This window comes from Cupressus sempervirens, chromosome 7 (genome assembly GCF_028749045.1).
Source record: "Cupressus sempervirens isolate cs-2001-9-10 chromosome 7, ASM2874904v1, whole genome shotgun sequence".
NCBI classification, from domain to species: Eukaryota; Viridiplantae; Streptophyta; class Pinopsida; order Cupressales; family Cupressaceae; genus Cupressus; species Cupressus sempervirens.
Window position 1 is genome coordinate 437,021,657 of NC_143124.1, and position 27,411 is coordinate 437,049,067.

At 32.8% G+C, this 27,411-nt stretch overlaps 1 pseudogene; it reads right to left on the reverse strand.

Moving 5' to 3' along the window:
* Positions 1-3,088: 3,088 nt before the first annotated feature.
* Positions 3,089-27,411, reverse strand: part of LOC149547452 (cellulose synthase-like protein E6) — a 32,247-nt pseudogene continuing 7,924 nt past the window's right edge.

Sequence of the window (27,411 nt, forward strand, 5' to 3'; positions counted from 1 at the left end):
TATTCCAAAAATACTATAGTAAGAAATTCATAATTAATAATTTGTTTAGAATAAAAATATCCAAAAATATATGTCACATCCAAGCACGAGTCTACTTATTATACCTAGAAAGTTATAAAAAAATTATTATCATTTCAATTTGATTAAGGTGGTCAGAGATATGTCTACTTCTTAATTTTTTCCTAAATTTTTTACTATCGCATTAAAATTAAATTTTTTGACCAATCATTTTTTTTTTTTTCCAAATAAGGCCTAGTAGTTTAGAAACTAAATTCAATTTCCTATAGATTCTTTTCTCTCAACTTTTTGATATAAAGTTTTTAACAAGTAGAAAATTGCACATCAAGTTGACATTACCCTAATCTGTTGAATTTTTATTGGCACTTAAGAGCATAGTTTGGTTGACCATGATCTTGCACATACCCTTTTCCATCATTTTATATCCTAGCAAAGGTGTGAAGCTTGCATATTGTACCAAAAACATATTAATATACCATTCAATTGTTCAACTCTAAAAGGGCAACCATATCAAAATTAAAAGGTACTTTTTGACTAATTCATGGATGAAATTTCAAGTATTAAATGATAGTGTTAATACTACACTATACACATTTTAAGGTGTAAAGTTATTATTAGAGGTCAAATTTAACACAAGACAAAGCATCCTAGAATAGATTCATGGGCTCAACTTGGTTCACTAGATAAGAATAATTTCTGAGAAAATAAATTAATTTAAATGACAATAATTTATTAATAAATTTAATTATTAAATCAAATTGGAATAAATGTCTATTTTCAACTAATAATAAAAAATGGAACAAAACTAAAACCTTTTTAATCCTCTACCCCAAAATGTATTTTACATAAAACTAATTTATTTTTGAAAGTAATTATTAATAAATTAGTTTTTTTTTTTTTTTTTTTTCTAAAATCACATTGTTAAATAGAATTTCTATAATAGCATATAAAGTATAAGGAAAACCATCATAGAATAATAAAAATAGTAAAATAAATACAATTCAAGGGAAGAAAAAGCTTATAGATAACTATTACCTTTAGAAAATTATTATAAATGAAATAACGAACTCCCCTTTATCTACCAAGATACCAAATAAAAATTATTAACATATATAACACATTTTTAAATAATAATTTTACTTACAACTTTAAATTCCTAATGTACCTACAATAAATAGAGCAACTAAATTGACAAACTTGAAGAACAATTGCGACCAGGCCTGGAATTTGATGGTCACCCTTGCCTATCATCTTACTTTTTAATGGTGGTTTGGTCATATTAATGTCTTTTATTTTATGTTTTAAGATAAATATTGATTGTTGAAAATCAATATAATATATGTATAAATTAGTAATATTAAAAAAAATCTCACATCTTAAAGTTTATAAATTCATGCTTTCTAAAAATAATATAAAATTCTAGAAAGTAATTAAAAATCAATAATATATGGATGTATGTATGCAGGCCATGAAGAAGGGCAAGAGGATTTTGTGCCAAATGGTGGTATGGATAGAATATAATAAATTCTGAGTTGCTAGTTGGTTATTAACAACACTTATTAGCATTGATAAGTTGATCTCCTTTCATATCTGGCTAATCTTGTAGCATTTATTTATTTCTTGTAGAGTAGTGAGGAAGCATGGTTTTCTTACTAGTTCTTTCCCTGTGGAGTTATCAAAATAGTTATTAGTAATATTAACTATCAATGACCTCGTCCATCTTTTAACTAAAAGAAAAATATATATGCAACTCAAGAAAGTTTCTAAGTTTATATTTTGCATACTAATATTTTAAATTGGTTAAGCAAATTTATATAGTATATTATAAAAATATTATCTATTATAAGTTTTGATAGTTTATTTATAAACTTAGGTATCATATTGATGGTTATATTAAAAATTAGCATGTCAATCAATATAGTCACATAAATTTTTAGCCTATCATATACAACTCAAAAGTGGAAAGACGACCAATACAACCATCAAATTTTAGGCCAGATTGTGGTAGTAAGAAGAGAAGTTGAGCCTCATCACCCAACAACCTCATAAATAAGTGGTTCCAGAGTGAAATTGTCTGTCAAACTTATTTCTCGATCATGGCATTATTGAAACTCATTTCCTAATCATGGCATACACCCTTTTTCCCTCCTCACCCACATTGCTTCCAAAATTGGAATGCTATTTATTACCCAGAAGCCCGATAACATCAACTGCACAAACATTTTCTCAAATCCCAATTGTACCATTCCACCAAATAACACTACCAAATTGATCATTGCTAGTGTGGACAGAGGAATAAATAGTGTAGAAGCCACCCCAAATTCAAAACTTTATGCCCCATATCTTTTGATTGCCTCATTGTTTGATACTTTTCTTGTTACCTCAAAACCCACTTTAGAAATACCCATTAATTTAAAGAGGACTTGTATTAGTCCAAACAGATAGAATGACATGCATTTTATCATCCACATTTTCTGTTCATTCCACCATCATCTCAATGAACCACCTCCCACACACACAAATTCAATTGTACTGTAAGAATATGAACACATTGATAAAAACATAAAGGGGTTCAGCTACAAGTTCAGGGTGAGATTTGCAAATTCAAGATGTCATTGCTATTGGTTGGGTATAAGATGTGGGTGATGATATTCACACAAAGTAGGCCACTCAAGATTGTGTCGTGATGGAAGAATGAAAGCTTGAAGAGTTGATTTTTGTATTTTGGTTTTTTTTCTTAGTTATATGTTTAGAGGTAGTATGTACTCCATAATGTAAACCGATTGATCTTTTGCACCTATGAACTATACTTAGCATGTAATATTTGATGAATCAATTTTCTTTATATTTAGTGATGATTTTGGGTTTTCCTCCTGATTCTTTCCTAGTTGAGCTTTTGATTCAGTTTTATTAATATAATATTAGAGTAGCTCACCCACTTTTTCCTTAAAAAAAACATAGAGGGGAGGATCCACAGATCTCGATTTTAATGAAAAAATGGTGAAAAAAGTATTTAGTAATTAACCTTTTTATTGAGGAATGTAAGGCAAGTTAATCAAGAGAAATAGCATTAGAAAATATGATGAGCAAAAATCTCAAAAAGGCCCATTGTCCATCTCTTTTGTTGAATCAGTGTATCATGAACATGGACTGTTATTGGGTATCCCACAAAAGTGTCTTGTGTGAGAATTCAATAAGTTGATTTCCACCCTCTGCATTGTATGGTAAATCTAGTCACTAGATCCTCAACTACACAATCATACATTATGCCACTCTAAAAGAAAGCAAAAAAAAGGGTTGGACTAGAATATGTGATTTATATCGATTTCCCATTCAAACATTGAGGAATAAATATGAAATTACCTTGCTTCCCCAAAGGGTGTTTTGCTTGTATGTGCACTTAGAAAAATCTTTTGCATCTTCTACCAAGTTGCATGGGTTCTTACAATGATTGTGTTCTTGGTTGATGGGGAAAAGTGCATCCCTATGGAGAATACATCTAGTTCCACAATATAGTGGTCCTTCAATTTCATCCAGTCCTTGGCATGATATCTAAAAGGAAGGAGGAAATACCTTATCATTTGTAGCTGTGGATAATAAGCTATTCCATTTGGCTATGGGGTTAGAAATATGGGAATAAGAATTATTATTCTGGAACAGAAAATAGGAATACATATTCCTATTCTCTATTTGGTTCAGCTAGGAATTCATGGACCCCAAAATTTATATTTTCTAAAAGAAATAAAACAAGAATAGGAATATGTATTCCAATTCCACCTATTTAGGTGGAATTGCAAATGCTCATTCCTATTCGTAATTCTAATTTGGTGCACCTAAACAAAGAATTCAAAATTTTAAGAATTTATATATGTTTATTCCTCAAATAGTTAATTTAATGATTATTCCAAAAAAATTGTAGCAGTTACAAGAAAAGCTATATATAAATACAACTCTTGTAAATAAAACTAGGAATTACATTCTTCTAGAGACAAGTTTCAAAAAAAATTGATAAACAATGTGAAATTTTTTGAGTTTCAACCACAATCATTTGTGTGTCTTCATTGTTAGAAATTAATCCCAACTTTCTCTATTTACTCTAATTGCACTGTCCACCACTTTGGTATGTGTGTGCATTTACTTCTATAGCACCATTTGTCATAGTTTGCCTTTATTTGAATCTCATGAACTTGATCACATAAAGATCATTCTTTATAATGTCCTTAAATATTTGAGGAACCTAGACATATCCAAACGGGTGCCCTGTCTGCGTGTCCATGAAGAAACATAATATCTCATGAAATGCATGGTAGTTATTAGAGTACATGTCACAGTCTAGAGTAAGATTAAATGGAGCATTGCTTATTAGAGAAGACACTCTAATCTATCAAGAACACCAATTAAAGTTAAATTGATTAAATTTGTAAGATATTTTTAACTTCAAAATTCTTAAAGTTTAATGGGGGTAGAACTTTAGTAAGAAAACTCAGCATGTTCATACTAATATTTTGAATTATGACTACTTTAAACAATAATTTTCTATTGCTATGAAAAAAAAGTGGGCTATGTAAGCTACTTCAACTTTAGTAGTTCAATCAAATTAACCAACCACTGTAGTGAAGGATTCACTCATAAAAGTCTTATAACATGGAGTTCTACAATAGAAAAATTTATAAATAGTTCTTGGTGTGCTCCTAAAATTGTAATTTACTACAATAAAATTATTTTTAAGTTTTCAAAAAAAACTAGAGATCCTACTCAAATTAAATCTAACAAATTGGGATAAATCACTAATCATTTTCTCAAATAAAAGATCCCCACATGAGAAGGAGAGATAAAACCAAAATATTTCCCTACAATTATTTTTAGTTTTGTTTTTTGTAAACACCCCTTAATCATCAGTTTGTAAAACAATGTTTCAGCTCATTCTTTTGAGAATTACAAATTCACAACATAAAATTTTCCTCAGCATGCAGTGGATGCCAAGTGATAGGCAGTGGGTGCCAAGTGAACTCGACACACTAAGGAAAATGAGTGGAGGTTGCTCGGTAGTAGTGTATGCCAAGTTGCTAAGCAACAATGGGACCCAAGCAAACTCAATCACCGAAGGAGGGTGGAGCGCAGAAGACTCAACACCCAAGCAACAAAATAACCAAGTGAGCTTCATTGACAAAGGGACCAAGTGATCTTGGTATACTTGGTAATAGAAACTCGGTTAGAAAAATGAATAAACTTACAAGGAATCAACTAATCTTGTGCTGCTACAACTTTGATCCTCTACTATTCCTCCTGCTCTCTGAACTTTTCTTTGAATATTCCTTTTTCCTTTGCTTTGATTTGTTGATCTTCTCTCTGATTTTTCTTCTATGTACTCTCTACTCTTTGAATGAATGAGGCTTTATGCCTTTTTGTCTTGCTTCAAAACTTTTCCCTCTCTTTTTTGGGTTTGAACTTACCTACTGAGTTAATGTTTGTCAAGTGGGTAGGTGGCCATGTGGCTCTAGGACAAACTGATTGTTTTAGGTTTCTAACACTCCCCCTTTGTCTCGAGCCATATGAACATGGATCAGTCTTGATCCAAATAAACTACACCAAGCATCCTTCTTAGGTGCACAAAAAGTTTCTATGCCCAAAGGCTTAGTGAAAATGTTTGCTAATTGTTGCTCAGACTTACAAAACTCCATTTTGATATCTCCATTCTCCACCAACTCTTTGATGAAGTGATATTTGATTTATGTGTGCTTGCTTTTCCCATGGAAGACTATATTCTTTGACGGTGCAATTGAGGAAATGTTGTCACAAAATATTAAGGTTCCATCCTCTTTCCTTTCATTCAAATACGTCAAGATTCTCCTTAACCAAATAGCTTGACATGTTTCTAAATTCATTGCTATGTATTCATACTCTATTGTAGATAGAGCAACAATAGTTGCTTCTTGGATGCTCATGAAATTGCACCCAATCCCATATAGAACATTTATCTAGAAGTGCTCTTGCTATCATCTAGGCTTCCAACCCAATCACTATCAATGTAACCAACCAACTTGAAATCATTATCTATAGTATACAAAATCCCAAATCCTTTGATGCCATTAACATACCTTAGGATCCTCTTTCTCGCTTGCCAATTAGAATCCCTTGGTGTTTCCATAAGTCTAGAAATCAAACTTACTACATGCATCATGTCAAGTCGATTTGCTATCAAATACATTATGCTTCCAACCATACTCTTGTATAATGTTGGATTCACACTTTTGTTGAAATCTTCCTTGCTCAACTTTAGACCTACTACTATTGGTGTAGGGGATGCCTTACTATTTTGCATTTTAAATCTCTCTAAGATCTAATTTGCATAGTTTTCTTGAGAGATGAAGATGCCATCATGCATTTGTTTTACTTCAATGCCTAGAAGACACTTCAAGATACCTAGGTCTGTTATTTAAAATTCATTCTTCATAGCCTCTTCAAACTCACAAATTAGTAAATTATCATTTCCAGTGAAGATTAAGTCATCTACAAACAAGAAAACAATCAAGACTTCACCATTTTCTACCTTGATTTAGAGAGTGGGCTCACCATCGCTTTTCCTAAAGCCATTACTCATCAAGTATGAATCAATCCTGCTATACTATTCTCATGGAGCTTTCTTGAACCCATATAGAGCTCTCTTCAATCTATATAGTTTGTGTTCTTCACCTGCAACTTCATAACTAGGTGGTTGCTACATATATACTTCTTCTTTCAATACACCATTCAAGAAGGAAAACTTCACATCCATTTGATATACCTTTCATTTGTGTTGGGATGCAATTTTTATGACAAGACATAGTTTCCATTCTTACAACCATGGCATATGTCTCATCACAATCTCTAGCATATTGCTACTTGTACCCTTTGACCACTAAATGTGCCTTATGCCTATCTATTTTTCCTTTAGCATTGCACTTGGTCTTATAAACCCATTTCACTCTAATTACTTCCTTCTTGGGAGACAAAGTAGTTAACTCCCATTTCTCATTTCTTTCAAAGCATCTATCTCCTCATCCATGGCATTACACCATTTCTCCTCCTTTATAGCTTCTTCAAAGTAGATTGGATCACTATGAGAAAATAATGAAAAATTTACACTCTCACCAAACTCTTCATCATACCTTTCTTCTTGGTATATCTCCCTTAGACTCTTAGTCTTTCTTGATAATAGGGAGGTGATAGTGGGATCTGAATTCTCAGTACTGTTGCTACTACTAGTTTGCATGCTAGCTCGAGGTTTTCTTCAACTACTCGGAGCAAAAAATTGGCATGTTTGTTAGGAATAAGGTTTTAGAACCTTGTATAATTCCTATTCTTATTATTTGTTTTGTAAAATGTATTTCTTGTAAATAATGTTGATGTGTCGACATCTTGAATTGTGTGTAAGGAGATCATGGCTAAAATGATTATGATGGATTCTTACGACACGTAAGAGCTATGTTAGGAAGACTCAATAACAGGTGAAGACATGTGGCAACTAAGATATTTGAGTATTGTACACTCTACCCCAATAGTGGGGTTCGGGGCATCGCCCCAAAATTTTTTTGGGGTTCTTATTTTCTCGAAAAATGGTAAAACCCTAATACAGTTTACCTTTGGGAGTCACCCTAAAGTGAAGCACATGTTATAAGCATTTTTAGGATTGCGAAGAGAGATGATGCAAAAAAGGTGTATTGTTGGTATTGCGAGTTACTACTAGAGTCTTCTGTTGTTGATGTTGAACTTGCATTGCAAGTGTATTGTAACCTTGTGTTGAAGATAATACATTGTGCAGGTTCTGAAGGGGTGGGGTTTTTTCACCGAAAGGTTTTTCCCCATCGAAAAATCTTTGTGTTATGTGTTTCTTTCTTTGTCTATTTTTTGTATGCATGGTTGGCTGCAATATTGTTGTTTACATGATATTGAATTTGTAAGTGTAGACAATTTTAATAGGGTTTCAATCATACTTTCCTTATGAGATTAGTGTAGGAAGCTATTTCCACACCTGAGTTTCCTTACAATGTTAGAGGTTGCTTGCCCTTTTTCCTTTGTTTGCATTTGTCTAAGTTTGCTGCTTCAACATCTTGTTGATCACCAATGTATTCATCTTCTTCAATGGTAGCAACTTCCCTTGAAGTTCTTAAAGATTCATCTATCAAGCCATCCCATGACTAATTTTTAAGAAACTCCACATATCTTGAAATGATGATCTTCTTGATGATTGGATCATACAACCTATAAGCCTTTGATTTTGAGCTATAACCTATGAAGTTGCACTTCACACCTTTATCATCCAGCTTTTGCCTTTGTTCCTTTGGCACATGTGCATCTGCTACACATCCAAACACTATCAAGTGTTCAACTATCCATCTATTCATCGACCATGCCTCAAGAGGATTCTTGTCACAAATTGAATTCGTAGGATATCTATTTATCAGATCTACATTTCTGTTGCTACAACCTCTTGCCAATATTCAATTAGGAGTCCCTTTTCTTTCATCATGTTTCTTTCCATTTGAACAATAGTCATATCGTTCCTTTTAGCCACTCCATTTTATTGTGGAGTATAACTGGTTGTAAGCTCCTTCTTAATGCCAAGCTTCCTACAAAAATTTAAAAAATAATTGGAGGTATACTCCCCTCCTCTATCTAACCTAAGGACTTTTACATAGTGTCCACATTCTTTTTCAGCTAGGGCTTTAAATTTCACAAATTTATCAAATGCTCCAGATTTTCTTTTCGAGAAATACACCCATGTCATATGACTAAAATAATCTATGAATGTCATAAAATAAGTACTCCCCCTAATAGAAGTAGTTTGCATAGGGCCAACTAAATTAGAATGCACCAATTCTAATGGTGCCCTTGGCCTTCTAGAATTACCAGAATTAAAAGGAAGCATGTGTTGCTTACCCAAAATACAATCCTTACACTTGTCACATGAATCTACAATGCTTGAAAAAGCATCTACCAGTCTCCTCATTGGACAACAAATTTAAACCAGAAAAAACTAAGATGTCTATACCTGAGATGCCATAGCTTGGAGGGGTCTTCAGTCATGCTCCTTAGATCTGATTGCTGATGTACTACTGTACATGCATGCTTGGGAGGTGCAATACTAACTTGAGAAGAGAAGCATGTTTCTATCTTCAAGAGAAACAACTAATTCTTTGTCATTTGGACTACTACAAGCATTCTCTTACTCCCATCCTTTTCATGAATGACACGCTTATCATTTTCCATCAGCACCTTATAACCATTTTGAATGATTTTTCTAACACTCATCAAATTGTGCTTCAAACTCGGGGCAAAATATATAGTTTGTATTTCCTTCTTCTCACCTTGCTTGGTGGGGACCATAATAGATCTCTTGTCCACTATGGGAATGGTTTTATTATTTTCCATCTTAATTTTAGACTTGAAACTTTTGTTATTGAAAGAGAACAAACTTTCATTATCATTCATGTGGTTACTACAACCACCATCCAAGTAACATACCTCAAGGTTTCCTTCTTCACCAATGTTGCATATATGATGAAGGTTGTGGGATTGTTTGCACTTCCCATGTTTATATCAAACACATTTTCATTTTGTCTTGACTATTCACTAGCATAATACCCATACTTATGACAATACTAGCATTCTACATTGTTCTTATTAGAGTTGTAATTATTCTTATTATTAGATATAATTGTCTAATTGTGTCTTGCCTTTGATGTTACACGAATGCCATATTAGTTGTTATTCTATGATTACCGAGCTCACTTGGTCAGCAACATAGTCTTTCATGTCTACCAAGCATTCTTGGATATAACTTTGCGAAGATAGTGTCTACGAAGCTCACTCAGGCATCGAAGGAAATTATGACAGAAAGCAGTGTTAACTGAGTTCTCATGGTTAATGAAGGAGAGTTGGTCAGAATCAGTGCTTATCAAGTTCACTTAGTTGCCAAAGGATTTTACAAGTTTGTAGTGTTAACCAAGCTTCTATTGGTTAACATAGAAAATCATGTCAGGACCAATGTTTATCGAGTAGGGTCGACCAATGAAGGATTTTTGTTGATTTGAGATATGAAGTTTAATTATTTCAAGGCCACTCCTAACAGAGTGATTAAATCCTTTAACAAGGTCACACCTAACAGTGTGTTTTGTAACCTTTAACCAGGTTGGCTCCTAATAGGGCTCACTTCAGAAGAGTGAAAAATAGTAACTAGTTACATTGGTGGTTTTTTCCATATTGGGTTTCTACATTAAATCTTGGTGTCTCATGTGTTCATGTTATTTCTTTTATGCTTGCAAGTTAATCATTGTGAATGTTTAAGTTTAGTTAAAAGTAAATCACACTCTGCTTTTACTAAGTTACATCATTTTCTATACGTTTACCAAATAACAACAGTAATCAATTTTATTGTTAACATCAAAGGGATCTAAATTTTTTTGTGGTAACTGATTCACCCCCCTCTCAATTACTCCATCTATATTTCCAACAATTGTTATTAGAGCTCTTAGTGATTGTAGGAAAGGTTTCAAGGATCTAAGCTAAAGATCAAGATGTATTATAAGAGAGAAATTCCAAAGCTTAACAAAGATAACTTTTCAGCATGGGAGGGACTCATGAGACTTCATCTGGCTTCCATTGGTGATTCAAGATGCAAATATCTTGATGAAGAATACACAACTCCTACTGGTACATTATCTATTGGAGACATTGCTAAGAAAAAGAACCATAACACCATGATGATAGATATTGCATCTGCTCTTAGCTATGAAGAATTTGATGATATCAAGGATTGTGGAACAAGCTAAAGGACATCTATGGTGGTGATGACAATGTGAGGAGAGCCAAATTAAAAAGCCTTAGAGGAAAATTTGATCAAATGAGAATGAGAGAAGATGAAAATATTGCCAAATATGTTGAAAGAATCAAAGCAAGTGTCAGTCCGATTAAAGCTTCTGGAAGAGATATCAAGGAAGAAACTGTTGTAAGTAATGTTCTCAGAACATTGCTTACTATCTATGCAATTAGAGTATCTACTATTCAAGAAAGGAGGTGTGAAACAAATCATAAGATAACTTTGGATACCTTAGTAGGAATATTGACAGCCTTTAAGCTAGATAACTTTGACAATTATGTTTCAACTTACAAGAATATTGAATCTACATTTGAGGTTAAGCTTTCACTTAAGGAGAAAGGTAAGAAAATAAATGAAATTTAGTCAGAAACTGAAGAAGAATCAAAGGAAAGTTCTAATAGTGATCTTGAAGTTGTTGAAGCTCTACTTGCAAAAAAAATTATAGAGGCAGAGGAAAATATAAAGGTAAAGCTCCCCTAATCTATTTTTTAGGTGAAGAAATTGGTCATATTGCTGGCAAGTGCCCAAACAAAGAAAGCAAGGATGAAACGAAAAGTCACAAGTGCAATGGAAAGAAGGATTTCAAAAATCACAAATCATTCAAGGACAAAGGTAAGAAGACTTGTTTTATGGCTAAGGATTTAGATAACAATGAAGATGAGATAGTTTACATTGCTGTAAAAGATGAATCTAATGAAGAAGAAGATAAGATGGTACTTATCTCTCATGTGAAAAAAAATGATACATGGATCATAGATAGTGGATGTTCACATCATATGACTGGTGATAAAATAAAGTTTGAACACTTTGAAGACTATGATGGTGGTAGCATAAGGTTTGGAAACAATGAACCTTGTTGCATAAAAGGGAAAGGCCGAATCTCATTAACCAAAGAACTTGTATGTGACAATGCTTATTGGGTTAAAGGACTAAAACATAATCTGCTGAGTGTGGCATAGCTAATCAACATTGGATTCAAAGTGGAATTCATGCATGGCAAGGCAAGACTACTGGATGACAAAGGAAAATTGATTGGATTAGGCAAATAAACAAAAGGTAACCTATTTTATCTTGATCTTGGTGATTGCTCATGTTTTATTGCTCAAGTTGAAGAAATTTGGTTATGGCATAGAAGGTTATGTCATTTAAATTTTGATAACATGGTGAAAATAAGAAAATGTAGGAAAGTAAGAGGCATTCCTAGTTTGAAGAAGCCAGATGTTGGTTTATGCAAGAATTGTCAGATTGGCAAAATGGGAAATACTAGTTTTAAAAACAAAAACTATCAATCTAAAGATATCTTGAAAATTGTGCATATTGATTTATGTGGACCTATTGGAATAGAAAGCTATAGTGGAGAAAAATTCTTTATTATTTTTGTTGATGAGTATTCAAGAATGACGACTGTTATGTATCTTAGAGAAAAGTCAGAAGCATTTGAGAAATTTAAATGGTATCTAGCAACAGTAGAGAAAGAAATAGGGAAAAGACTAAAATGCTTAAGATCAGATAGAGGTGGTGAATTCATCTCCAATGAATTTAATAACTTTTGCATTGAAAGAGGAATCAAAAGACAAGTATTAGCCCTTAGAACTCCTAAGCAGAATGGTATAGCTAAAAGGAGAAATGGATCTATCATGGATTGTGCAAGGACTCTAATGATTAAAAAAAATATTGCTATCAAATACTGGAAGGAAGCTATCAACACTATAGTTCATACCTTAAACCGTGTACAACTAAAGAAGGACTCATATAAAACTCCCTATGAGTTATGGTATGGCTATGAACCCAATGTAGGTTACCTAAAAGTATTTGGAAGTAAATGTTATATCTTGAAAGAATCCAGAAAAGACAAATTTGATATGAAAGGTGATGAAGGTATATTCTTAGGATATTCTTGCAAGAGTAAGGCATATAGATGTTTGAATTTGTCTACTCATAAAATCATAGGAAGTCCACATGTGAGAATTGATGAGTTTGTAGAAAGGACTGAAGAAGAAAGTAAAAAGGAACCAGAAGATTACAAGAAATTTGTTTACATCAAACCTGATACATTTCCAAACACATCTATGAATAAGGAAACCTCTACTCCTGAGTCTTCCTTAGTCACCAAGTTGCAAGAAGTTCAAACCAAGTCATAAGGAGTTGAGTCACATTCTAAAGCTATTGAGCCAATGCCTACTGAGTCTAATCAACTAGAACCAGCATTTGAAGTTCAAGATGAAGATAATACAGATCATTCAAAAGGCAAAGAACCTATATTTGCTAAGTATGTCAGAAGGCATCATGCACCAAATCAGATTATTGGAGATAAATTAGAAGGTACTATGACAAGAAGTAAGCTAAAAAGTACATGTTTACTTGCTGATTTTGAACCTAGAATTGTTAAAGATGCATTGGAAAATGAAAGTTGGATTGAGACCATGAATGAAGAAATTGAACAAATAGAGAAGAACAAAACCTGGACTCTTGTACCTAGGCCTAAAGATAAAAATGTGATTGGAACAAAATGGGTATTCATGAATAAGTTGAATGAAGATGGTAAGGTATCAAGAAACAAAGCTAGATTGGTATGTAAAGGCTACCCTCAAGAAGAAGGCATTGATTATGGTGAAACTTTTGCTCCTGTTGCAAGATTGGAAGGTGTTAGGATCTTACTTGCATATGTAGCACACAAAGGATTTAAGGTATATCGGATGGATGTTAAATTTGCATTTCTTAATGGTATTCATAATGAAGAACTCTACATTGAATAGCCAGAAGGATTTGTTGATCCAAAAAAAAGGGACATGGTCTACAAATTTCACAAAGTATTGTATGGTCTTAAACAAGTCCCTAGAGCATGGTATGAAAGATTATATAACTACCTTATACTGATTGGTTTCTGATGAACTAATGATAAAAATAGTTTGTACATCAAGGAAGGACTAGATAACAAGATTGTATTGACATAAATATTTGTGGATGACACTCTATTCATAGGGAATGATGATCTATGCAAAGAATTTTCAGAGAAAATGAACAAAGAGTTTGAAATGTCTATGTTTGGTGAGATTAAGTTCTTTGTTGGACTTTAGATACAGTAGAGCAAGAATGGTATCTACATCACTCAGTCTAAGTAAATCAAGGAGATACTCAACAAGTTTGGTATGGAAGATTCAAAACCAGTTGGAACCCCCATGTGTATTGGATTAAAGCTCACCAAAGATGATGACTCAAAAGAGGTAGATCAAACCTTATATAGATGAATGATTGGAAAATTATAGTATGTAGTTCATACAAGGCCTAATATTTCTTTAGCAGTTGGTATAGTGGCAAGATTCTTAGCAAAACCTAGAGAAAATCATATGATGGAAATCAAAAGAATCTTGAGATATTTGAAAGGTACTAAAGACTATGGCTTATGGTATAAACTTGGAGGAAAGCTAGACCTAAAAGTGTTTACTGATGCTGATTGAGCAAGAAATATTGATGATAGAAAGAGTACAAGTGGTGGAGCATTCTTTCTTGGTAAAAGGTTGATATCTTGGACAAGTAAAAAGTAAAACTGCACATCCCAATCTACACTAGAAGCAAAATATGTTGTAGCGACAGTGAATTGTTTTAACATTGTTTGGTTTAAACAGTTGTTGGAAGACATGAAGGTTGAGATCAAAGAACCAGTTGTCATATTTTTTGATAATACAAGTGCAATTAACATATCAAAGAATCCAGTGATGCATTCCAAAACCAAGCATATTGCTATAAAATATCATTTTGTCAGAGAATTGGTGTAGGACAAAAAATTTAGATTAGAATATGTCCATACAAAAGAATAGATTGCAGACATATTTACCAAGCCATTACCTAAGGATGCATTCTTGTATCCAAGAGGTAAGTTAGGGGTCATTCCCCTATCTGAAGCTGACTAAATAAAGTTTTAGTGATGCATCAACATGAACCAATTTGAAGATCTATTAGTTGATGTAGCATAGTCAAGAGAACATTGCATATGAATCAGTACTCAAGGTACATTGATACTTATATGGTATGTGTTGTCTTTGGCATGTTTTGTCAAAGAGGGATAGTTTATTGTCATATCTTTTTGAAATTTGTTTTGAGGAAGAAGTTATGTAATTCATTCACAGAGGGAGATTACTACATGAAAGAGAAGTTTGTGGTATAAAATCTAAGAGGGAGAAACTTTCTATCAGAGAAAGTCTTGTTTTCAAATTTCATTGTGCTATGACATGTTGTGTTGCCATCAATGCCAAAGAGGGAGATTGTTGGATACAATTGTCTAATTGTGTGTTGTCTTTGATGTTACACAAATGTCATATCAGTTGTCAGTCTGTGCTTACCAAGCTCACCTGGTCAGTAAGATAGTTTTTCATGTCTACCAAGCATTCCTTGAGATTACTCTGTGAAGACAGTGTCTACTGAGCTCACTCGAGCATCGAAAGAAATTATGACAGAAAGTAGTGTTAACTAAGTTCTCATGGTTAACAAAGGAGAGTTGGTCAGAATTAGTGTTCACTGAGTTCACTCAATTGCCAAAGGATATTGCAAGTTTGTAGTGTTAACCAAGCTTCTTTTGGTTAACACAAGAAATCATGTCAGGACTAGTGTTTACAAAGTAGGGTCAGCCAATGAAGGATTTTTGTTGATTTGGGATATGAAGTTTAATCATTTCAAGTATTGATTCTAGCCGACTATGGAAATGTTTATTAGTCATTGTAATTTGGAAATAAGATGACTTGATAATCAAGATGGTATAAATGAAAGGCCAAGTTGAGATTCTAGTGTATGGAAGAGTATGCAAGTGCATTGATTGATTGAGAAGGAAAGTGCGAGTGAATTAGAAGGATGGTCAGATATCCTTGTGGAGCAGCAAAGTAATATTTGATTAGGAAGGATCTAGTATGAAGTAGAATAGAGATCTATAATCAGAAATTCAATTGCATCTCATTCAGGTCACTTCATTGTTACTTTCTTACCATTGTATCAGTGATTCCAAAATCTCTTTAAAAAGCTAGTTTAACAACTAGTTGTAAATCCTCTAACAAGGTGATAGTTCCATTGAATTGTCTTAAGACCTCTTGCAAGGCCACTCGTAACACGATGATTAAATCCTCTAACAAGGTCACACCTAATAGTGTGTTTTGTAACCTTTAAGCAGGTTGGCTCGTAATAGGGCTCACTTCAGAAGAGTGAAAAAATAGTATCTAGTTACATTGGTGGTTTTTCCCATATTGGGTTTCCACATTAAATCCTGGTATCTCATGTGTTTATGTTATTTCTTTTATGCTTGCAAGTTAATCATTGTGAATGTTTAAGTTCAGTTAAAAGTAAATCACACTCTACTTTTACTAAGTTACAACATTTTCTGTGTGTTTACAGAATAATAGTAACAATCAATTTTTTTGTTAATATCCAAGGAATCTGAATTTTTTTGTGGTAACTAATTCACCCCCCTCTCAGTTACTCCATCTATATTTCCAACACTTACCTCCTTTAGAATTGTTTTGAGAGCTTCTTGTTTCCTCTTGGTTGCTTTCTCATACTGAGATTTTTGCACTAGCATTCATTTAACCATTCCTTCCACGACCTCTACTTCTTGAGCCTCTACTAGAGCCATTTCTTCCTCATCCCCTACCTCTTGAATTCACTTGAGCCTTGAAAGACTTCTCTTGGGAAGTTGTTGTTGCTATGTTGATCTGGTGCTCAAGGGTTTCAAGAGATCTCGTCAACTTATCCATGGTAAATGTGGTGAGGTCCCTTTCTTCCTCAATAACCATTACAAGATTGTCGTATCTCTAAGGTAAACTCCTCAATTTCTTCTCCACAATCCTTTGCTTGTCATACTCTTCTCCATTTGATTTAAGTTAGTTTATCAAAGTAGAGATTATTGAGCTGAATTATGCAATAGGTTCATTATCCTTCATTTGAAGAATATCAAATTCCCTTCTAATCATCTATAGTTTCACTACTTTGACCTTATCAGTGCCTTTGAAATTTTTCTCAAGGATATCCTATGCTTCCTTTAAGTAATGTTTTGCTACAATCTTGGGAAAATAAGTTTCTGTCATGGCTACCTCAATTAGACATAATGCTTTTGCATCCTTCCTCCTTGACTCCTTCAAATGAGTCTTCTGAGCATTTGTGAGGGTAGCATAGTTTGTTTGGTCAGTTATATCAGTGGACCCATTGATCAAAAACTCTCACAAATCATTTGCTACCATTATGGCTTTCATCTTCTTTGCCCATTTATAATAGTTCTTTCCATTGAAGGATAGTGGTTGTTGCCATATCTTTCATGTATCTCTTGCCATGTCAAATACGCAGAAAAATAAACTCCCAAACTCTCTATGGATGTGGGGCCTCAAAGCTTTGATACCATGTGAGAAATACAACTTCACAACATAAAAAATATCTTGGCATGTAGTGGATGTTGAGTGATAGGCAGTGGGTGCCGAGTGAACTCAGCATGCTAAGGAAACTGAGTGGAGATTGCTTAGTAGTAGTGTATGTAGAGTTGCTTGGAAAAAATGGAACCTGAGTGAACTCGATCACTAAATGAGGGTGGAACACAGAAGACTCAACACCAGAGAAACACAATGACTGAGTGAGCTCAGCTAATGATGGGACCGAGGGAGCTCGGTTTACTTGACAATAGAAACTTGGTTGGAAAACTCAATGGAATTACAAGGAACCAACTAATCTTGCGTTACTACAACTTGAATCCTCTATTGTTCCTCCTACTCTCTGAACTCTACTCTGAATATGCCTTTTTCCTATGCTCTAATCTATTGATCTTCTCTCTTCTTTTTTTGCTTTCTACTCTCTACTCTCAGAATGAATGAGGTTTCATGCCTTTTTTTCTTGCTTCAAAATTTTTCCCTCTTTTCTGGGTTTTAGCTCACCTACCAAGTTAATGTTTGTCAGGTGGATAGGTGGGCATGTGGCTCTAGGACAAACCAACCATTTCAGATTTCTAACAATTCTCTTCCATTTGATAGACAATATTATCCTAGATTTGATATGAAACCCTAAGAAATCATAACTATTTATCTTCTTAAATACACAACTCAACAACACATTACCTAAAAGTATTTAACTTGCTTTAAAAAAGGTGTCAATTCATTTATTTTAAATTACCAAAGCGTTGAGAGCACCAGCTTTAAAATGATGTGGATATCTAGTATGCTTTTCACATACTACATATACCAGATCCGACAAACCATGCCTCTCTCTGTCAACCTCATTTTCATTCATCATTAAAACCTGAAGAAATAATCAGTACCCCTTAGAATAAGGTATTCTTTACAATTTCTTTCTTTAGCTAAAGAATACAATTTTGGACTTGAAAAATATTAGAATGATCTCGGAAAGTGCTTCCAAAAAATTGTTCTTTGAAGTCATTGTGTTCTTTCATTTTGTCTTTGTCACAACCCGTTTCTCCATAATCCAAATAATATGGGATGTTATTGCCATGCAATTTTTTTTAAGAAATTGATTTAATAAATAAACTACTTTTAGAGATCTTCTTGATTGGAGGAAGAAAGGGGAACAATTTTTCATCCAAGGATTACATATGAAACACCACAAAATCAACAGATGGAGAAAGAGAAGAGAACTTGGAAAGAAAGCTCAACAACCATTTGAGAAACTAGGTTCTTATTATTCTAGTTTATTGCTTTGAATCTTGTCTCTATATTTAATCTAGGATCACATACAAAAATAGGGAAAAATCACCATTTGCAATGCCATTTATTTTTCTTTATGCTAAATCTACACAATTTATAGGGTCCTTGTTTTAGAAATTAGAGTAACCACAATAATTGTTTTAAAATTTCACCTCTACCTTGCTCAACTATTGAAAAGTCTATTTAAAAATTATGTGTTATAGATGAATGATAAAAAATTAGGTGAATAATTGATATATGATTACATTGTAAGGAAGAGTAATTGATATATGATTTTATTTGAATAGTTTCTTGTTTTATAGCTTAGAAATTTCCTCTTTGATGCAACACACATAGTTAATTTTTAGAGTGTATGGAGTTGCACATGTTGTAATACATTTTTTCGATTTCTTTTGATTGTGTGAATCACAGGACTACATTGTTTTTAAAGAAAAATGTATTTATTCTAAACAAATACACATTCATGGTATTATTTGCCATTTCCCCCAATTTAGTCGATGGTCAACATCCAAGATTGAATACCATTAGGAAGATTTCATATGAAAATCTGTCATATGCGGTGACCTATGCTCTGTTTTAGAGAATAGTCACAAAACTCGATAACTCGAGTAGGTCGGTGTTATAGAACAACCATTGAAATAACATATACTATAAATGTACAAATGATGCAAAGTCTAACTAATGAAATAGAACTCACTCACCTTATATCCTCTATATAAATGAAGCATTGAAGACCTTATGATCAGTTGAGTGACATCTTCTTGTATGTTTAAATCATATGGACTATACAAGTTAGTTCGATATTATGGTAACTAGTGATCCATTTGTTCCCACTATGATTTTTTTGTGTAAAATTTCTTAAAATTGGTACACAAATGCATAAATTAATTTAGCCAATGGAAACCCTTATCTTGGAAACCATAAAACTCTGACAACCCTATGTAAGGTCAATTTTGAAACTTTCAATGTTTGGAAATCATTTTTAAAAATTGTTAAATGTTAAATTCCCTAAACTAGGATGAGGAATATAATGAGTATTCTTATAGGATACTTAATGTATATAAAAGATGATAAAGAAGATTGAATTCATTTATCTTGACGCTTCTTATGAATCCATGTTTAAGAATGACATATTCCCTCATAATGGAAAATTTTGAAACTGCTAAACTGCTTTCGACTTGGATGAACACATTTCTAATTGTGTTCCAAAATTGATTAGCCTGAAATCAATGCCTAGGAGAAAATTGTTAAATGTAAAGTTGTACTAAAGAACATTGTGAATATATGCATTATGATTTTTTGCAATCTAAGTGTTATATATATAAAATATGTTGCTATGGGAAATAGTTGAATTCAATTTTTGAGTGGTTACTATTAGACTAACTGCAAATAAGTTCCCTTCGTGAGTTATTCTGTTATATTTATGTCATGATGGTTGTCTTGAGTGTTGTTTTAGATTCATTTTGGATGGGTGTAATGTGGTTTTCAAAAGGGGGGGTCTGAGATGGATACCTTATATTTTTGTTTCTCTCTACCTACCTACTCTAAGCGAATGCATATATTACATTTTATATCTTCTCTTAGCTAATGTTGGCTCTAAAATAATGTTTGATCAAGCTAATTGTTTTAAAAAAAATCTTCATATGAGTAGATACGATGTGATTTCATTTTCTACATGGGAATAAATATGTTGTGATTTCATTTTCTACATGTGAGTAGCTATGTTGTGGTTTCACTTTCTACATGTGAGTAGATATGATATTATCTTTTTTTCCCTATGACATTCTATGTTTAGGCTACTTAGACATTTGTGGAAAGTGGTATGTTTCATGGCTACATCAGATCCATTTGATCCTCTTGTTCCAAGTTGCTAGTCTTTTTGTGCCAAGGTCGAGGCATTCTTCATTTTAGGAAGGATCCTGTGGGAGCTAAACACTCCATGGTTGGGGTGGTAAACATGTTTGGGCCACACTCCTTTATTGATAATAGATGGTGATGTGTGATGGTTGAGGAGATTAGAGTTTGCAAATGGGCACATGTTTGAAGTATATTTTAACTCTAGATTTGATGTGATGTATAAGACGCTTTTATGATGATCATTTAGATGTAATTGTAGTCAATGGATAATGTATCTGTTATATTTATTAAATCAAGCATTGGGATGGATAGATGATGTGTAGTGATTATCTTTGGATAATTCTAAGGTGACATATTCCTTCATGAATAACTAGACTTAATAATCTTGATTATGGTTAATAAAATAATTATTGACTTTACAAACTAGGGTTTTGTTTGTTTATTTCCGCATTTCTAGCAATTGGATGATGTGCCAATTCCTAAGTAGGACATGGATCTTACATATGGTATCACAGTGGTTTTTAAACCCTGGGACCTTGGGCTACTATGCTAACATACACAAAACTTTATAAGTGCAAGTGTTTAGTCTATCATCACAATTAGAACTGGAGCTCTTTGTTCTACATTAGGGCCTTGATTTCATTGTGCTTAGATGTGACCCCAATCCTCACAATTGTGAATCAAATAACCATAGTCTATGTGTATAGTTATAGACTCTAGGATTGTTTATTGTCTCTTGGAGTTATGATTAAATCTAACAAGAAAGGATAGGATGCTCCTTAAGTATGTCATGATATTGGGTTGACTTTGCATTCATTTAATGGTGGTCAAAATGGAGCTTTCCTAAAATGATTGATAAGTTGAGTGCCTCATTTGTGTATGATTGTATGAATTCTATGTTTCTATAATATGAGGTTTTATAGTTAAAAATCAAGTACTTGATTCTTGCATGTGAGAAGTAAGAAGGATGTAAATTGTCAATATTCATTGCGGTAGATAATTGATGTTTATGAATGCCTATAAACTTAGCTTGTGCTAGAAAGGAAATATATCTTACATGGTGTAAGTGGAACATCTAGGTGGTGCAAGAAATATGATATTAGACTCATGAAATACTTGGAGTAATCTAGTATGATATGGAGGAAGAACAAGGGATTTTGTTTGTAAAGATATTGCATGATCTATTTTTCATTTAGGATCAATGTATGAAATTGTAAAAAAAAAAATTTAATTAACAAGTTGTGATGAATATTTTGAAGTTTGGTCCTATCCTTAACGCTCTTTCGACATAAGTTTCCATGACAATTCTACTCCCTATGGTGACTAGTGAGAGTCATTGTGTTTTATGTGAATTGGTTTTCATTGTGTTTAATGTGATCTTTTAGGTTTTATGAATTTTAAAGTAAGGAAGGGCTAGGTTGAAAAGTTTTAAATCTTTCTTGTGACCACCTAGCCACCTATTTTTTGATGATTCATCTTGTATGACTCTTTTTCACTTTAATTTTATCGATTTTGTTTCTCCTTTTTGAACTTTGATTTGAGAATTTTGAAACTTGATTTAAGGTTTCTTTGATCTTGAGGTGGCTAGGGTGTGTGTGTTTTATGATGCTAGTTCTATGTTTTGAGGTGTTGTGCTTCATATCCCTTCCACATCCATGATTAGGACTACTTGGACATATGTTGGAAGTAGTATGTTTCATGGCTACACTAGATACCTCCTACCTTTTGCATTGTTTGGGCATTGTCGGGTTGGGAATTCTACGTTTTAGTAGGATCCCAAAGAAAGTACCATTCGGATTATTTGGGAATAGCTAGGTTGGGAATTCTACATGTTAGGTAGGATCCCAAGGAAGTTCATTTTGCATTATTTGGGCATTTCAGGGTTGGGTATTCTATTTGTTAGGTAGAATCCCAAGGAAGTGTAAGGCTTCAAGGTTGGGCAAGAAAGCACCTCAACCATACTCTATGTGATGATTGCATGGCGAGTAGGTCATGTATCACAACATGTGCCTATATGTTGGTTAAGCACACTTACTTAATGAAACTTTGAATATTAAGATTAATATGTAACATTTTCACTTAAAATTTCCTTGGAATATAGTGGTGATGAGACAGGCTTAACGACCTAGGTCACAGAAATGAGAAAGCTGGGTCTACTAATTAATACACATGATTAGTGCGCATACCTAGATGATTTAAAAAATTTGAGGGGATCACATGACATATGGTATTGTACTTGTATGGTGTACTTATTATTCCATGTTCATCGTGTAGGTCAACATTTTCTATGATGCTCATTATGATGTGACACTTCAAGATTATAGTGGATGTAAAAATATGATGGAACGAAGTTTGACATGTACACCAACTTCTCATATGTATTCATATATGTAAACATACTGAGATGACAAGTTGTGTTCGAAAATTTGGTTGATACTTGGTACATATATTATCATTGCAGTATCTAGCATTTTGACATGTAGGTAAACAAATACTATAAAGATACATAATTAATTCAAAGATATTTTAACTGCTTGTTGATTTGACTCTGTGTAGTCAAGATTGGACTTGACTCGACTTTTGGCCTAGGTGGCATGTGTATGGAAATATGGGTTTTACTAGAGTTATAATCCAAAGAGAAGTTTATATTGTCACTCGTATTTTATAGGAAGTTGTTGAGAAATTTAACTTAGTCAACTTGGTTGATGAACATTGACTAATGATTTGGTCAACTTGAGTTGGTTGTGGACTCCTAGTCATATGTTATTTGACATAGACTTAGTCATTATGTATTTGACTTAGACCTTTGGTTGATATGTGTGATTGGGATGTGATTTTTATTGTCTATTAGATGTAGAACTCTGGGTCAATTTTGCTTGATACATTTGACTATTTAGCTTTCTATCTTTCATCTACTTATTGTATTGGTAAATATATGTTGCTAATTTTGAACTAATTGATGCATTTTGATGTAAAAAGTCCATAGTTACAAGAATTTATATACATAATGATGATTGAATGTAATGAGTGCATTAATGATGTTATATGCAGGTGTCATTATATTTCATGATAATTTAAATGATGATGAATTAGACGTAATGTGATTGCATTACTTGATTATGTTTTGTGGACACTAACTTTATGCAATGGACATTTACCCACTTAGTGAGAATGACATGCTAGATGGTATGTATGATTGATTATTTTTGTTACTCATGATAAAGGTGTGATTAAAGAAGAGTTTAAAGGAAACATTGACTCTTGATATTTATAACTGAATACTTATCTTTGAGCTATTGATAATGCGAATGAGTTAAAGGTATTGTGAGTGTATGAGTATGGAAGGAAGTGGATATAAACTATCTACCAACATGATCAAATCCATGTGATGCCAAGGTATGGAAAGTAAACATAGGTATGTGTGTGATATCATGCAATTTTAAGATAATACGTTACTTCAATTTTTGAATCCTTGAGATAAGGAAGTGATTGATTTGAAATTTTGCTAGATATTTTATTTGATTTATGATTTACGATGGACTGATATATCTAATCATGTTTCTATGAGAACTGACTTATCGATGTGGTTTCAAGTGTGTCTAAGTAGTTGTAGGGAAAAGGTGAGAGTGTGGTTGAGGTAGAGAAGGTTAGCATCTTGGAATGGGAACACCAAATCGTCTGGTAGCCTACACACACCACATAATTATTATTATTCTTGTTGGCTTACTAACAATTATTTCTCCCTTCTCTTAAGTCAACTTTGAGTTTTGTTTCTAATTTTAAGCTATTGTGATGGAAACATAAAAATCACTTTATTTCATGCATTGTGATATATGAGGATGACAAATGAATTACATTATGCCATATAATAGAGTAGGTAGAACTCATGTGTATAGTATTAAAATTTATTTAATTAAAAGTGTTTAAAGAAAATAAAATTTGATTGGAAGTATATCTTTGTGATAGAAATGAATACAACACATCTTGTCACGAATGATGAAATTGATTTCCTAAGTGTCCTTAGATATGATTACAATTCTCATATGATAATATATTGATACGATGCATTTTTCAAGGGAAGGAGGATGTTACAACTTATTTCTCCATAATCTAAATAAGATGGGAAGTTATTGAAACATGGATTTGTTGAGAAATTGATTTAATAAATAACCTTATTTCTTTCATAATTAGTTGGATGAAATCATCTTGATCAGAGGAGGAAAGGGGATACTAGGTGAGTTGTTAATCCAAGGATTATATATTATAAACCATTATGATCTGAAACACCATAGAATTGACGGCCAGAGGAAGAGAAGAGGATTTGGAAGGAAAGCTCAACAACCATATCAGAAACCAGGTTCTTATTATTCCAATTTATTGCTTTGACTCTTGTCTCTATATTTCATCTAGGATCACAGACAAATATAGGGAAAAATCCCCATTTATTATGTCATTTGGTTTTTCTTTAAGCCAAATCTCGAAAATTTATAGGGTCCCAGTTTTAGAAATTAGTGCAACCACAACAACTATTTTAAAATTTCACCTCTACATTGCTCAGCTACAGAAAAGTTTGTAGAAAAATGATGTGTTATAGCCGAATCATCCAAAATGAGAAGAGTAATTGATATATGATTACATTGTAAGGAAACTTAAAAAAACTTATCATAGTAGAGACCTCCTTATCTTTGATTTTTAATAGCTTTATTATGATCTAATTTGGATTGAGCTGTTGGGTCTAACGAGTAAATAGAAGTGTCAAGTTCACACTTGGGTTAGTAGAACACAAACTATGGATACAATGCTAGTATATGAGAGTGTAAGACCCGAATGAGGTTGTCAATTTCTCCTTGACTATAACCAGAGATAGTTAAGTGCCTTAAACCTTGTTGGAACAAATATAAAAGCCATGTTTTTTCTATATGCCAAAAAATGTCAATGATTAGAATCTTATTTGAATGGTTTTTTTTTACAAATTAGAAATTTCCTCTTTGATGCAACACACACATAGTTAATTTTCAATGTGTATGGAGTTGCACATGTCATAATATATATTTTAGATTCCTTTTGATTGCATGAATTGTAGGATGACATTATTTTTCAAGAAAAATGTATCCATTCTAAACAAATATGCATTCATGGTATTAATCACCATTTCCCCAAGTCTAGTCAATGCTAAACTTCCATGATTGAATACAATTAGGAAGATTTCAATCAGGAAGATTTCATATAGAAATGTGTCATATGCAGTGATCTGTACTCTTGATTTAGAGAACAATCACAAAACTTGATAACTTGTAGCTTTGTGTTAGAGAACAACAATTGAAATAACATAGATAATATAAATGTTGAAATGATGCAAGTCTAACCAATGAAATAGAGCTCACTAAACTTATCCTTTCTATAAATGAAGCATTGAAGACCTTGCAATCGGTTGAGTCACATCTTCTTGTATGTTTAAGTCATATGGACTACGCAAGTTAGTTGCATATTATGGAAATTAGTGATTGGTTTTTCCACACTATGATTTATTGTTAAAATTCCTTAAAATTGGCAAACCAATGCATAAATTAATTTGGCCTATGGACACTGTTGTCTTGGAAACCATAAAACTTAGACAAGCCTGTGTAGGTGTTGATGCCAAAACTTTCAGTGCTTGGATTTTTTTTTTTTGAGATAGTTAAATGTTAAATTCTCTAAACTAGGATGAGCAATATAATGAGTATTCTTACATGATACTTAATGTATATGTAAGATGATAAAGCACATTGAATTGATTTATTATAATGTTCCTTATGAATCCATGTTTAAGAATGGCATATTCCCTCAGAATGAAATACTACTTTCCACTTGGATGAATGCAATTCTAATTGGGTTATAAAATTGATTAGGCTGACATCAATGCCTAAGAGACTATTGCTAAATTTGAATTTGTACTAAAGAACATTGTGAATATATGCATTATGAATTGTTGCAATCTGAGAGTTACATTCATGAAATATGTTGCTATGGGAAATAGTTGACTTCAATTTTTGAGTGGTTACTATTAGATTGAATCCAGAGAAATACCCTTTGTGAGTTATTCTATTATAATTATGTCATGGTGGTTGTCCTAAGTATTCATTTCAATTCTTAATGGATGGGTGTAATTTGGGTTTTAAAAGAGAGGGTTAGAGATGGATACATTATGCTTTTGTTTCTCTCTACCCACCAGTTTTGATAGAATGGATACATTATGTGTTGTATCTTCACTCAACTAATGTTGGGGTAGGCCAATTTTTTTTTTTAAATCTGCATATGAGTGAATATGATGTGATTTTATTTTCTATGAGGGAGTAGATATGCAATTTCATTTTCTACATGTGAGTATCTATGTTGTGATTTTATTTTCTACATGTGATTAGATATGTTGCTATATTTTTTCCCTACCACATTCTATGTTTAGGCTACTTAGATATTTTTGGAAGGTGGTATGTTTCATGACTACACCAAACCTATCCAATCCTTTTGTTATGAGTTTCTAGGCTTCTCATGTTAGGGTCAAGGCATTCTTCATTTTAGGAATGATCTTAGGAGAGCTAAACATGTCATGGCTGGTGTGGTCAAAGCTCCCGGGCCACACTCATGTCATAGATAGCAGATATTGATGTCTGATTCTTGAGGAGACTGGAGCTTGTAAATGGACACATATTTGAAGCATCTTTTAAGCCTAGATTAGATGTCATGTATATAATAAAATTATAATGAACATTTAGATGTAATTGTATCCAATAGATAATGTATATATTATATTTAATAAATCAAGCATTGAGATGGATGGATGACATGTTATCAGCATCCTTGGATAAATCTCATGTGATATATTCCTTTATGGATAACTAGACATAATAATCTTAACTATAGTTAATAAAATGAATATTGAGTTTCAAACTAGGGTTTTGTTTGTTTATTTCCTCATTTCTAGCAATTTGATGATGTGTTAACTATTGATTAGGA